The 13,041-nt window shown below is 46.2% G+C and overlaps 1 non-coding gene across 1 annotated transcript; it reads left to right on the top strand.

Annotated features, from left to right (window-relative positions):
- The first annotated feature begins 10,248 nt into the window (after positions 1 to 10,248).
- On the top strand, positions 10,249 to 10,319 carry TRNAG-CCC (transfer RNA glycine (anticodon CCC)). The gene has a single exon. It is a non-coding gene; the product is annotated as a tRNA-Gly (tRNA).
- The last annotated feature ends 2,722 nt before the right edge of the window (positions 10,320 to 13,041 follow it).

The following is a 13,041-nucleotide window of genomic DNA, read 5'->3' as shown; positions in this document are numbered from 1 at the left end:
GCGCTGACCACTGCTCCGCGGACGGGTCGTTTGTCAGGGCGCCGAAATAGAGATAAAAGGCTCGCGAGACGAGGAGCGAACGGTGGCCTGTACGTGCAGAGAGAGAGAGAGCCGAGGGGACCGGAGCCACTAAAAAAGGCGAAGTGTGTGCCGCGGAGGTGAAGGGTGGAGGAGGAGGTAGAGAAGGGTGGAGACGTTCTTCTAATTGCGGTCACCGCCGCGTCGAGCAGTGGCTCGGAGCACCCCCCTTACCCCCGTCTTCCACTCTTCCGACGGCACCAGAGGGCGGGAGCGACCCCTAGGATAGGAACTATACAGCGAGGTGTGCAGGGATCACAACTCTTGCGGCAATATCGCGCGAGCGGCATCGCCTTCACTGCCCACCTTTCCAACCTCCCCCCCCCCCCCCCCCCCCCCCCCTCGCCGTGTGGCGGCTGGGATCTCCGAGGGAAAGCCCATAAAAGCAGCCCGCTGCCAGCAATTTGGGTCTCGTATATATAGTATACAGGGAGGGTCCTCCACACCATCGCTCCATCCTACATCCGAGATCCGTTTTTCTCTTCAAGAATGGGCTAGCGAAGGAGGGAAGCCTTCGCTCTCTCTCTCTTCACTACCCCTTTCCTGTCAGTTATTTACAACCCTGGGAGACATAAATCGTGCGTCTGCCTGCCGATGTCCTCCGCCGGCGACAGGAGGCCTGCGGGGATCACCTCTGGAGGAACCCGCGTACGGCCGATCCTTTAGTGTCTTCGTTGCCACTGTCGCTGCTGTTGCCGCAGGCACAGGCGGGCCCACTACACAGCCCAGGTCGACAAAGAACGGCTAACGCAACGCTGTCTGTGTCCCGAGTCTGCGTTGTTGGTGTCCTCTGCTGGAGTGAGTCTATGTCGTTGTTGTCGTTGTTACCCTCATACAATGGCACATGCCCACATAGGGGGATTGGCCAAGAATTGGGGCGGTACAGAGCTGTTGTTTTCTTCAGTTCGCTCCTCTTCTTCGTCTTCACACTTCATAAAGATATGTACTGTCTATAGTTGACCCAATGCGGGCTCCATTTGATAGCGAAATCCAAGTTTCCCCAAAGGCCAGGCTTTCGTAATTCTGGAATAATTCTGAACGCTTCGTAGGGCTATGACAAGTATCCATTTTTTTATTGCGCACTCTGCAACACCCCTCAGGCTCAACCGAAATAGAATAGCCGGAATTCACGTCCAGAGCTTCAAAAGGTGCCTGTACTGACACACCTTTAATTGGGGAATGTAAAATATGCTCAAGCGCGACAATATGTGTTCTTAAAGAGAGTGCGGAATTTATGGCGTCAGGAATCAACAAGAGAAAGAGAGAAAATATACGCTATTATTTTTTTTTGCGGAAAGAATGTAATGTCTCGTTCGAGAGCTCCCGCCTATTTTTGTCTGACCATAAAACTCTTAGACACACGACACACTTTATAAGTCTGTGAAATTTGCGTACGTGAGCTTTCCCATCATGCTTGCTGACCCTCGTACGCCCTTGCCACTTCCTTCTAAATACTTGGACTCGAGTGAATCGAGCGTTCGGTACGTGGCTTGCACTCACTGCACAAGTATCTATCTTCGAAACGTTCGCATTGAATCGAGGTTCCGAAAAACTTCCGAGCCATCAACTTCGCCGGGAAACTCCATCCTGCGGTGCCGCGAGACCGCTCAAGAAAGAAAGGGATCCCCACCAACCTGCGTCCGTGAATCCGTATACTTAAGCATCTCACTCAGTCATGCAGGCAGCCGCACCGAAGCTGCGTCCATCCAGCGCCCAACCAACGCCACCGCAGCCGTCGCTTTCGCGAGGGGCCATTTAAACTGATCTGCCCGGATCACCGAGAATATCGACGCGGCCGGTGCCCAAGACGCGCATTCAACCACACCTTGGCGCTAAGCCTCCGGTCGGCTTTGCACCCCCCCCCCCCCCCCCCTCCCCTCTTTCTCGTCGTCCTTTCTACATTCGGCTCGGCGCTTCATCGCTGGAGAGCCGTCGGAACACCGCTTCATTTCCGCCGTGCCGTCCCATAATCCGCGGCCACTCTCTAAGCCTCTAAATTTATACGGCGAATAACTCCCTCCGGCCGAGAAGGGAGAGCCCTTCTCCACACCGTTCTGAACTCGGCTCGGATGGACGAACGCACATTGAAACACACTGTTGCCACTAGGAATCTGAGCGTGCGCCGCTGGGCAGGTGGAGCGACTTGAAAAACCGATGAATGGGATGCGACTTTTTAAGAATCAGTGGATGGACTTAAGCCACACTGAAAAATTTCTAGGTTCGTATTTTGTTTCTTTTTTCCGTGTACCGCGATGCGACTCCGGGAATAGAAACCATAAACAAGCAAAAAAAAGTCTGCAGATAGTTTCTGTCATCTTATTTGAGATCTGCTACATAACTAGTGGTTGGCTGGTGCACTGAGCTTATTGCATTGAATCTTGGACTGGTATACCTCTCGAGGGTAAATTCGCGAGTATAGAAGTAACAGAATTTTCTCAGTTTGAACTTTTCCTCTCTTTCTTTCGCATCGCACTGATACAGCTTCTTGATGTGCAGTGCGACATGGGGATAACGAAATTCCCAATCTCTACATTCTTTCCTACCCGCCGCGGTGGCTCAGTGGTTAGGGCGCTCGACTACTGATCCGGAGTTCCCGGGTTCGAACCCAACCGCGGCGGCTGCGTTTTTATAGAGGAAAAACGCCAAGGCGCCCGTGTGCTGTGCGATGTCAGTGCACGTTAAAGATCCCCAGGTGGTCGAAATTATTCCGGAGCCCTCCACTACGGCACCTATTCTTCCTTTCTTCTTTCACTCCCTCATTTATCCCTTCCCTTACGGCGCGGTTCAGGTGTCCAACGATAGATGAGACAGATACTGCGCCATTTCCTTCCCCCAAAACAAATTATTATTATTATTATTATTATTAGCATTTCTCGTGAGATGGAAGCGAATTTGAGGTGCACGCCCTCTTCGTAGAAGAAGTGAAGGTTCGCGAGTAGTGCAAGAAGCTTAGCCACATTTGTCGGAGTCTACCCGCACCGCGGGATATCAGTGGCTATGGTCCGCTTGCCACAAAGCACAAGGTCGCGACTTCGAACACGGCCGCGGTGGCCACGGGGGAACAAAAAGGCAAAGGAAGTGCATCGACATTTCTTTTCACCACGCACAACCACCGGCGGTCGAAATCCGGTGACCTCCACTACGGCGTGGCTAACATGCGCATTGGCGCGTGACAAGTGGATGATTCACGTCTGTGCAGAATTAACTCCCAACCCCAAGTTTCAAAGAAGGTAGAAAAGAAAAGGAAGACTACGAGGGCGGGCGTAAGATGCCCATGTCAAAAATTTCTTGAAGAAAATGTTAAAGACCGAAGCTTTATCGGCGTGCGTTCGAAACAGCTTTGAACCGAAGAGCGGATGCGGTGGCAGTATTCGCGAATGCATTCACCAAAATTTTGAGCAACCATTCGTCGTACAGCATTCTGGGCGTGTCATAGCATTTCTCTTTGCACATAGCTTAAGAGTTTTAGTCAAGTTGGAGGCTAGCTTGCGACAGGGGTTCGGACCAATGACATATGCACCTTCAATTGCATGCTTTCTGAGACGTGCGACAGGGATTAGGACCGATGACATATGCACCTTCAGTTGCACGTTTTAAGGCGCAGTTGAGGTGTCCGCCGAGATGTCGAGATCGGAGAGCTACTGCGTCCTTTCCTTTCGTGAAAAGCCTTCTCTTTAATAATAATAATAATAATTGGTTTTGGGGGGAAAGGAAATGGCGCAGTATCTGTCTCATATATCGTTGGACACCTGAACCGCGCCGTAAGGGAAGGGATAAAGGAGGGAGTGAAAGAAGAAAGGAAGAATAGGTGCCGTAGTGGAGGGCTCCGGAATAATTTCGACCATCTGGGGATCTTTAACGTGCACTGACATCGCACAGCACACGGGCGCCTTAGCGTTTTTCCTCCATAAAAACGCAGCCGCCGCGGTCGGGTTCGAACCCGGGCCTTCTCTTTCCTCAAAACACATTCCACGTAAGCAGACTGAAGTGTCCTCAGAATTTTTGAATATTGGAAAACCGTACGCCCCGCCGCGGTGTCTCAGTGGTTAGGGCGCTCGACTACTGATCCGGAGTTCCCGGGTTCGAACCCGACCGCGGCGGCTGCGTTTTTTCGACCACCTGGGGTTCTTCAACGTGCACTGACATCGCACAGCACATGGGCCTCTAGAATTTGGCCTCCATCGAAATTCGACCGCCGCGGCCGGGATCGAACCGCGTATATTGGGTCAGCAGCCGAGCGCCATAACCACTCAGCCACCGCGGCGGTTGTGTGTGCACATGTGTGTTGGTTTATGGTTTATAGGGGTTTAACGTGTGCGTGCGTGCGTGCGTGCGTGTGTGTGTGTGTGTGTGTGTGTGTGTGTGTGTGTGTGTGTGTGTGTGTGTGTGTGTGTGTGTGTGTGTGTGTGTGTGTGTGTGTGCGTGCGTGCGTGCGTGCGTGCGTGCGTGTGCGTGTGCGTGTGTGAGAGAGAGAGAGAGAGAGAATCTCCCGCGTTCTCTGACGTGCAACGACGCGTCCTTGCTAAACCTAGCAGCTGTCAACACGGAAACAATATGAAAACTTAGCGGGCTTTATGCTAAAATCCTGTGCTGCGTGCATGTTCAGAAAATGCGAAAGCTTCGCGCGCCTTTCGTTTGCAGTGAACGTGGGACACCGTGTAATAATAATAATAATAATAATAATAATAATAATAATAATAATAATAATAATAATAATAATAATAATAATAATAATAATAATAATAATAATAATAATAATAATAATAATAATAATAATAATAATAATAATAATAATAATAATAATAATAATAATAATTTATTTATTTATTTATTTATTTACCCTAAAGACCCAGAAGAGGGCATTACATAGGGGGGGAATGATGAAAAGAAAGCACACATAACAAATCAACTCATAACAAATGATGGTAAATATACAGAGGGCAGAGTTTGGGTAACATTTGGTTAAGTGCAGTATAACATATTGAAACCACAAAATTCAACACGTTCAAACAAGTGAGTAATAATTAGGGCAAAATAAGTAACTAAAGATACAATGGCACATAAAAGAGGCTCCGGAGCTGTTCAGCACACAAGAAATGGCAAAGCAAAAAAGGACCGCCAAAAAGTCACGGACACGGTAAATCATTCAGCACTCTATGACGCATTTTCCGTGTTCAGAAATGTTAGTAAAGCTGTTTGAAAAGATGATAATTCAGTATGGCCGACAATGCTGGGTGGCAATGAGTTCCACTCATTTATTGACAAAACCAGCGGTGACTTCTGACATTTTAGTGTGCGAGCGAAAATCGGACGTACCTTATGCGCATGATCCAGGCGAGCTGAACAATGAGGTGCAGGAAAGATATGATTTCGGGAGAATGGCGTTTCGCTATAGTATAAGGTGTGAAATAATGACAACCGGGCGAACTTTCTACGTCTAGCAAGAGGTTGAAGATTCATGGCTTGCTTCACTGCTGATACGCTTTGATGACGTGAGTAGGATGACAGTATGAATCTGACGGCTTTATTTTGTACTGCTTCTAGAGCATTTGTAAGAATCGCGTGGGAGGGGTTCCATATAACAGAAGCGTATTCAACAGATGATCTGATAAGCGTTGTATAAGCGCTGTGCCGTGTTTCAGCGTTCGCAAGGGGTAAACGGCGTTTCAAGAGACCAATTTTTTTAAAGGCTTTATTAGTTATGTATTCAATGTGAGCATTCCAGGTTAAGTTCTGACTGAAAAACACTCCCAGATATTTTATACACGACACGGATTCAATTCCACTATTATTTAACCGGTAATTATTCTGTGATGTTTCTGCTACGCTAGAGAATCTTACATGCTTAGTTTTACTGACATTAATATCCATCTGCCACGTTGAACACCATTCAGTTAGTTCTGTTAGATCTGATTGGAGAGCTAGTGCATCAGTCGGGGTGGTTATCTGCCTGTATACTACGCAGTCGTCTGCGAAAAGCCGTATTGATGAAGTAATATTAGAGGCTATGTCGTTTATATAAATTAGAAAAAGTAATGGCCCTAATACTGAGCCCTGTGGGACACCGGATAATACGCGAGTGGGTTTAGAAATGAGGTTCTCAATTTTGACCGACTGGTAACGATCGGTTAGGAATTTCTCGATCCATGTAGTTGTTTTGTCGTCGAGCTGAAAATTTCGCGTCTTTAGCAGTAAGCGTTTGTGGGCAACACGGTCAAAAGCTTTTGTAAAGTCAATGAAAATGGGGTCTGTGAGATGAGACATGTGTAGGGATTGATGAAGGTCAGTCACAAGCTCTAAGAGTTGCGACTGGCATGATCGGTTTTGCCGGAATCCGTGCTGATTCTCGAGAAGTAAGTTATTTAGGTTCAGATGGTTCATGATGTGGGAAAAGAAGATATGCTCTAGTAGTTTGCAGCAGATACAAGTAAGTGAGATAGGCCTGAAGTTGTTTGGATCGGTGTTACTTCCTGATTTGTGTACGGGAATGATGTGTGCTTGTTTCCAGTCGTCCGGGAGCTGTCCTGTATCCAGAGATTGTTGAAATATCAGCGCGAGCAAACCAGATGATTCGTGACATGTTATAGTTTCAGAATCTTTGTACTGATCCCATCGGGTCCTGGGGCCTTTTTTAGTTCTAGCTTGTCGATTGCGCGGGCGACGCCATTTGTTGTGATAGTAATAGGTGCAGATTGAAACCGTATGTATGTTGGAGAAATGGGCGGTAAATTATCAGTGGGGAGTTCATTTGTGAACATGTCACTAAAAGATTTGTTGAAGATTTCGGCGCACTCGTCTAACGGTAAGGGCGAGCCCCCTCCTGTAGTTAGTGCTGGTAAAATGTTGCTGCTTTTAGGATTTACAGTGCGCCAAAACTTTTTGGGATCACTTTTTAATAGTTTCGGAAGTGTGTCGTTATAGTATTTTTGTTTCTCTTCGAGTTTTCTTTCAGTAAGCGCAGCAATTTCGTTATATTTCACCCAGTCGAGTGGTGCATTGGTTCTTGAAGCTCTTCTGTATACCCTCTTTTTTCTGTTTAAGTACCTTTTGCATTCGTTAGTGAACCAGGGATCATTTATTCGGTTTGAGATTGTGAATTTGGGAACGCATATCTTCTCAAGTTCTTTTAATTTATCACGAAATAAGCACCAGTTTTCATTCGTAGTACGTTTAGGGAAGTCGTGGCGGAAATCAGCTGCAAAGCTTGTTAGAACGCTATTCATTTTAGGTATATCTGCACGTGCGTAATCCACTATCTCTTTGCTGATCCTTGCGTTATCAGGGCGAGGCAAGCTGAAGCGGCAATGAATAATCTTGTGGTCGCTGATTTCCTCCAGCACAGAAGCAGACGCATGACCAGGATGGTTGGTGAAAACTAGATCTAAGGTATTATCGCCGCGTGTGGGTTCACGAACCAGCTGAGTTAGTTGATAAAGTTGCAACAGATTGAGAAAGCAAATACATTCGGCTCCGTTTTTATGATGGCTGACAAAATAATCCCACCAGTTGATAGAAGGATAGTTGAAATCTCCGCACAGGACAAGAATTGATTTGGGATGTTTAAGTGTTATCTGCTCTAAGGCTTCATTCAGGGAATCAGTAAAATCAGATGCAGAGTCAGGAGGTCTGTAAAGAACTCCTAAGATAATTTTTCTAGTTCCAACATGTGCCGAGACCCAAATCATTTCCAGTCCTGTGTCAATAGGTACAACGGTCGGGCGGAATTCCTTCTTTATTGTTATGATTACTCCTCCCCTTCGAGAACCGATCCTGTCTTTACGAAAAATTTGAAACGAAGGCGGAAATGACAATTCAGAGTCGGGGATGTCGTCCGAAAGCCAGGTTTCAGTGCCGACAGTGACATCCGCGGAACATGTGTAGATGAATGAATTGAGAACATGAAGTTTCGGTAGTATACTGCGGAAGTTTGCCAAGAGAACCGAAACGTTATTGGTGTCCATGTGTTTGCTATAGCCGGGCGGGGGAAGTCAGTCTGAAATTTTGTTTGGTTGTTCTTCGCTTGGCTGAGAGTTGGTTTGGCTGGTTTCGGCCGAGGCTAGTTCGTCTCGTTCTGTGCTCGGCCTATTTTGGCGTATTTCTACGACACTGCTAGTAGCTGCATCATACATAAAGGTGCTCCCCCTAAAATGCAATTTGTTGAAGCGTATGCGGAAACGTTCCTTTTCGTCCCGATTTGCCTTGACGAAGTCTCGCAACTTCTTGCGCGCTAGCTGAATCTTGGGAGAGAAATCTTCCTCCAGCCATACTGTCATTGATTCCAAGTCCTTCAGTTTGTGAGCATTGCGCAAAGCCTCTGTTTTTGTTTTAAAGTTGAGAAATTTCACAATCAATGGCCTGTTAATTCCTGAGCGGCGCTGTCCTATACGATGAGCACGTTCGATGTCAGTGACGTTTAAATAGAGGTGGGTGGAGAAGAAATTCTTCACAATGCGTTCAGATTCGGCAAAACCCTCCTGTTCTTCTTCGGGGAGGCCTTTGATGAGCAGATTGTTTCGTCTCATGCGGTTATTCATGTCGTCTACTACATCTGCCAGCTCTTCACTTGTTTTTGCAATGCCCAACTTCACCGCCTCGACATTGTTCCCAATTTCGGGGACACTTCCGATGTTCTGTTCAATGTTTTTAACCCGCGTTTTTATGCTGATTATGTCTTTTTTGATTGCAGCTAGGGTGGCTGTGGTTTCACTATGGCATTCACTGATGAGAGCTAAAACGTCGTCCATCTTTGGACCAGGGTTTGCCTCGACATCCCCAGAACAAAGCAGTAACAGTGAAAAAAGAGTCAGCAGCACCACAGACGGTCTTGGGCAAAGTCCGGGTGCCCCTCTCCAGCCATAATCATGAGTGTGATCACGACGCTGGTGAGCGAAAAACGTGCCAATGCGCGCTCGGTACGTACACACATCGATCCCCATTAAATAAAAAGCAGGGAACCAAGGGAAAGCAAATCACAGAATCACGAGTCAGATGGGGATCAATGGCCACAAACTTATAGAGCAAAAGGACGGAATGCATACGGAAAATTCCTACCTACGACAGCAAAAAGCACGTCTTAGTTGGTGAACAGCGTGGCCACGATTCCCGAATAATAATAATAATAATAATAATAATAATAATAATAATAATAATAATAATAATAATAATAATAATAATAATAATAATAATAATAATAACAATAATAATAATAATAATAATAATAATAATAATAATAATAATAATAATAATAATAATAATAATAATAATAATAATAATAATAATAATAATAATAATAATAATAATAATTGGTTTTGGGGGAAAGGAAATGGCGCAGTATCTCTCTCATATAGCGTTGGACACTTGAACCGCGCCGTAAAGGAAGGGATTAATGAGGGAGTGAAAGAAGAAAGGAAGAACGAGGTGCCGTAGTGGAGGTCTCCGTAATAATTTCGACCCCCTGGGGATCTTTAACGTGCACTGACATCGCACAGCGCACGGGCGCCTTAGCGTTTTGCCGCCATAAAAACGCAGCCGCCGCGGTCGGGTTCAAACCCGGGAACTCCGAACACAATGTAGCGGCAACGACGAATCGGTGGTGAAACTAGAGGCCCCGCTTCGACAGGCTCCGCCATGTTGCCCGAACGTAGTGCGGCGTTAGTTAAGCGAAGATGCAAGGAGTGCCTTACGAGCCTCAAATTTCTTGGAGCACCCACCCCCTGCCTCCTATTCTGAATCTGCCTGTTGTCTACTAATTGTAACCTATACACTGCTACACTGCCCCATCAATCCAATTGATCGTCTAGCCTACAATTTTTCTCTCGCCAACAGCTAACCGATAGCATGTTCCAGCCTTGAAATCAATCAATCAATCAATCAATCAATCAATCAATCAATCAATCAATCAATCAATCAATCAATCAATCAATCAATCAATCAATCAATCAATCAATCAATCGACAAAGAGGCCGGGTACGAGAAGCCCGTGCGAAGCGCTTCGTGCGGTTTAAACCGGTTTAATGTCGATGTGTAATGGCAACACTGTATGCAAAAACGAATTTATAAATTTTAAGATATTTATATCAGCATCGAAATGACAATCGCACTAACAGGATACAGGCTTTTACATGTATGGCATTACTATAAGTGGCCTTCCTAATAGGCCTTCGTTCATGTGCGCCGCTGGTGTAGTGGTATCATGCAAGATTCCCATTCTTGCGACCCGGGTTCGATTCCCGGGCGGCGCATTTTTTTTTTCACCAAAAAGACTTTTTTTTTCTTCTTTTATCCCAAAGGTTGCTTATGCAACCTTGCCACTTTATTGTCGCGATCTAAAGGCAAAAAAAAAAAATTTAAACGGGGTCGCTCGGTCAAAATAGCAGCTTGGATCAAGCCTGTTTCTCTGTTTTATTATATTTTTTTAATATTTAAATGACACTACAATTTTTAGCACCAACTATGTCACGGCTTCAGATATTTGAAGAAGTGGTGCTGCTTCACGGACAGATGAACATAAAGGTCGCGTGATTCCTAATGTTTCTACTTAAGTTGCCCTCATGAGACCACTGATGTTTAAGTTATCCCGCTGCAAAAAAATGTGTGGCTCTGGAGAGACAGAAAACGAAAACCGTGCATGCTAAATTCACGACTTTGCATAGTATTTGTTCACTGTGTGCGCACTGACCAGTACTGCACTAGACCAGTTTTTGAAATTGATTGACTCTATCGCACAAAACAAAACCATAGTATAAGGTTGCAGCGACGAGCTGTGGGCTAATTTAACTTGCAAGAACGGGAACTTGTGCAGTAACTCTATAGTGTTCATTCACAGGCGTTTCCAGAACAAAATGACATGTGCTTTGGCCACACGGAAAATGAAGGTGAAAAGCAAGAAAGGAGCGTTGAAAAAGATGTGAAAGAAATATCAAGAGCACCACCACGACTGAAAAAAACAATTCTTTGCTCGTGTAGTGTTTCAATATTTTCTAATGTCTTTGTGAGGAGTGTGTGAGGGGGACAAGGCAATTTTTAAAAGGCGACACAAACAGATACAAGTATGAAATATCGGATTAGAGAGAGGGGGAGGAGGTTAAGTGCTACGCATAGGTACACAAAGCAGGAGTCAAATTGGAGCGCAGTCAAGCGTTTGAAATTCCTTAATGACGCTGCTCAGGAAAGAACCTGCTTCGACTCAGAAAAGGCATCGATACTTAAAGAACGATGAAGTTGAATAAAAAAAATTAAAAAGATGAATGAACGAATCAGCCAGGAAGGAAGTAATAGAAAATTAACCAAGGGATAGAACAAATCGTACCGGTCGGTGAACGCCAGCACGGTTAGGGGGGGGGGGGGGGGGGGGGGGGGGCGGAGCTGGAGAAGTTCCGCCGGCGAAGCTCAAGGTTCATTACTCCTTTGTCCGCCGGCAAATTCGGTACTCGCGCGCTCGCGGCTTTAATCCCCACTGGCGGATTAAAGCGGAGGCGAAAGCTCGGCGCCACAGCACGCGGAACCTTCCCTATATATACGCCGTGCGGGGCACCGCAAGATGGAGACTAATCCTCCACCGCACCGCTTAGCATAATTAAAGCGCTTTCTCCTCCAAACTGTCCCGCCGCCTGTCACCTTTCTTTCGCCCGGACGCCAGCGCCGAACGGTACCATCCCCCCCCCCCCCCCCCCCTCCTTCTTTCACTGTCTTCTCGCGACGCTTAACTCGAACAAATCCTGCGCCACGGCGCCAGTGTCTGGGCGCAATTATCAGCGCGCAGCACTGACTGAACACACACGGGGCATGAAGGAAGAGTTATACGAGAGCCGGCGTTGTTCGGTACAGATAGTCCGCGTAAAGCCGCACGAGTTAACTTTCGGTTTAAATTCGAAGCTTGCACTGAGCGTTTGCACTGCCAGTTGAAGAAAAATGAGCGGTTGCAGTGCTAAACATCTTACGATGCGACTTTGCACGTTGAGAATTTTTGTAACGATTTAAGACGAGAACGGTGCTTGAATCGTTTCGTTGTTATTTAATATTGGCGAAAAGAGGAATTAACTGCAGAGCATTCATAGTCAGTTTGGGCTTGGGTAATAAGGCACATGTTTACCAACCTACTCAGACGTAGGCGAAAGGAGAAAACTACTTTTGCTAACTTTAATATAAAGAGAGTTTTCTCTTTGCAGGTCTGCTCAGTGTAATGCCAGTTGTGAAATTATGTGAAGGTTACCTACGTAACTGCGGAGGAGTAAAATAGAGTTGGGTTTTGTTAAGGTTTTATTAGCGAAATTCTGATGCTATTGGTAAGCACGATTAAATCATGAGCGGCTGACTTCCGCGCTGTGTTGGTACCGACCTAGAAAAATGAAAATGAAACCAGCCTAGCTCTGCGATTTCAGCCCAAGGATGAGCCTTATATAGAATCGGGACTAAGCTGCAATAAGATGGCGTTAACGATGTTAGCGTTATCTCAAGAGGACGCTGAGAATCTGGAAGCTCCTCCATACTCTACAATACGAGTATCTCCTGCTTGAGCCAAAACACCGGTGGAGGGCATTGTGAAGTAAATAAAGCTCTATGTGGCCTCGCAAGTTACCAAAAGGTGATAAGAAAATTTTTGAAGACAAGGCGCTTGTGGCCCCAATAAAGATGCGCATTGAATGAATATTGTAATCGACACTATTTCTGCAGTTACCAAAGGAGACTTCAACAAACTGAATGGCACTCTCACTGATTCGGGAAAGAAGACAACGAAATGAACTGAGATAGGTAATAACCATAGAAGCAGATGTTAGCCCCGAAGGTATCAAAGTCCGTTTTTCCTATGCGCCCTCACGCCCGGTGTACCCCATTTTCATCGCAACCTAAACAGTCGCATACAGACAGCAAAGCAGCGAGGAGAATAAATGCCGGCAACAGTCGGCGAACTGCCGCGCTCGATGAAGTCTGTATACAGCTGCTGGGGAGGCTCTCAGTGTGTCA

Source organism: Amblyomma americanum, chromosome 2 (genome assembly GCF_052857255.1).
Source record: "Amblyomma americanum isolate KBUSLIRL-KWMA chromosome 2, ASM5285725v1, whole genome shotgun sequence".
In the NCBI taxonomy this organism is placed as follows: domain Eukaryota; kingdom Metazoa; phylum Arthropoda; class Arachnida; order Ixodida; family Ixodidae; genus Amblyomma; species Amblyomma americanum.
The sequence above is the reverse complement of the archived record's forward strand: the minus strand, read 5'-3'. Positions and strand labels throughout refer to the sequence as shown.